This window comes from Alosa alosa, chromosome 19 (assembly GCF_017589495.1).
Source record: "Alosa alosa isolate M-15738 ecotype Scorff River chromosome 19, AALO_Geno_1.1, whole genome shotgun sequence".
Taxonomy (NCBI): domain Eukaryota; kingdom Metazoa; phylum Chordata; class Actinopteri; order Clupeiformes; family Clupeidae; genus Alosa; species Alosa alosa.
Window position 1 is genome coordinate 1,248,788 of NC_063207.1, and position 2,500 is coordinate 1,251,287.

The window sequence follows — 2,500 nt, forward strand, 5'->3', positions numbered from 1 at the left end:
ACAGACGACGGCTGATCGGACACATCCAGCTTCTCAACACGCAGCACCTACACACACACACATTATATACACACACACACAAAACACACACACACACACACATTATGAATCTGAACAGACGACAGCTGATCGGACACATCGAGCTTCTCAACACGCAGCACCTACACACACACACACATTATACACACACACACATTATACACACACACACTATACATACACACACACACACACACACACACATTATACACACCACAATACACACACACACACATTATACACACACACACATTATACACACACACACACACACACTATACACAAACACACACACATTATACACACACGCACACACACATTATACACAAACACACACAGACACATTATACACACCCTACAGTGTATTTAAACGGGCAAGAGCTCATTGGATTTTCAGCCACTTCGCAACATAATATCACGAGATTCACTGAACACACTGTAAAGCACAACGCCAACGCCATCTCAAATTGTTTTCTGAAAGTCTTTGAGTAGTTAAGTGCATCAAACCGCAGTGACTTAGCCTCTCATTATTCAGGACATATATGTATGATGTGTCAGGTGATTACATAAGCCCAAAGATAAGTCTGCAGCCCATATGGCTAGCCTACGCTCTGAACACGGTTACATTGTTTAGCTTCCGGGACTGATGGGTCTCCCGCCACAGTGTAGCCCATGGTGTCATCACTCACTTGTAGGTTACACATAAATAGCCTACTTATAGGCCTGGTGACAATAAAAAATGATATTAGCTATATTTCATCAATGGTTGCTGTTTGCCGAATCTCGCTTTGTAGCCCATGCCATGTTAAGCTTCTTGGAGTAATTCCTCTGATCCAAAGCCTGCTTTGACACATTGACACTAATGTGAAAACATGCATCCTCCCTCCTAGCCTACATCAAATAAAAGAAACCAATTCATGATTAACAAAAATGAATTTAACATGGGGAAAAAGTTTGTTTTATTTAGCCTACTGTTGTGATATGTTCTTTTCTGCTGATTGATTTGATGCCCCGTGTCGCCAACTCTGAGAACTCTGTTCGCTGACAATTTTATTCAGAGAGCTGATTTCCCAAAGATGAGCCTCCATCAACATTCAAACCACAAATTATTAAAACGTAATGTAACAGAGTAAACCAATGTGCTACAAGGTGTATGGTCTTAACGCACTGTAGCCTAGACTTGTAATAGCTTAGGGCTACATGTAATGTTTGTAACGGAAAGCTAGGGCTAACACAGTCTAGGCCTGTTTAAACTTTCTGATAGTTAAAGGAAATATGAGCATATGTTGGCATTACACAGTATAGCCTTCCAAATTCTGTCCACTTTAGCTATAATAGGCTATCACAAACAGGCCTTTTCTACGCTTATGCATTAGACATATAGGAGCCTACATTCTCTTTATCAGAAAGACGCAGTTCTCATAACTTCAGCTGTTTTTGACGGTGAGATCTAACGGTCACACTTCAATCAAGTAGCCTGTGGTCCTTTTCGTTAATTGTGAGTGAGTTGTATGGTAACTGTGGGAGTGATGTAGAAGAAAAAGTGAGTATTTACTTTTTATATGGGTTTGTTGTTTTGGGACTGAGAAATAGACTACAAGGAGAGCATTCACTAATGCATGTCAGCATTAATGGCCCCCAACAACTAATTCAATTACCAAAGAGCCTTAGAGATCTTCTTTGAAAAGCCCAGAAAAATTAAGTGCTCTCGAGATTGGGTGTGGCCTTTGCCATTAAGACAAATTTAAATAAATTGTAAATAATCTTTTTTCTGTTGTGCCATTTCATTTTTCTTCTATCATTTTTAACCATAATGTAAAAGAAAGCTGAAAAATGTCCACAAAAGAAACACGAAGGTATGATATTAAAAAAAAAAAAATGCGAATAACCCCCCAAGTAATAATATCACCGCTAAGCTGGAAAAATTTCTAGGGGAAACACTGCACACACACTTATTAGATACACACACACACACATTATATTCAGAGACACACCCACACATCATACAACCACACATTCTAGATACAGACACACACACACACACATTTATACAGACACACACACACACATTATACAGATTCAGACACACATTATATGCAGACACACAGCACCTACTGCACAAACACACATCCATATACTACAGCAGCAAAACATACTGCCCCTCTCCCAAAACACACGCACTTAAGTGCTATTTTCTTTTATCTTTGAGTGTGGCGCTTTGGCCCTGATTGGTTGAGAGGGAAGCTGGTTTAGGGTCATCTGTCAGCCCAGCAGCTGAGAGACGGAAGACTGACTGAGCTGCCCAGAGTGCACTCCATGCTTCTTTCATCCTTCACCTGACACACACACACACACACATTATTACACACACACACACACACACACACACAATATTACACACACACACACACACGATATTATATATGAGTTGCAGTCTAGAGTGCACCTCCATGCTTCTCAT

The 2,500-nt window shown here is 40.3% G+C and overlaps 1 protein-coding gene across 1 annotated transcript in view; it reads right to left on the reverse strand.

The window, feature by feature from the left end:
* The window catches only part of esyt2a (extended synaptotagmin-like protein 2a), a 79,491-nt gene that overhangs the window by 12,175 nt on the left and 64,816 nt on the right, over positions 1-2,500 (reverse strand).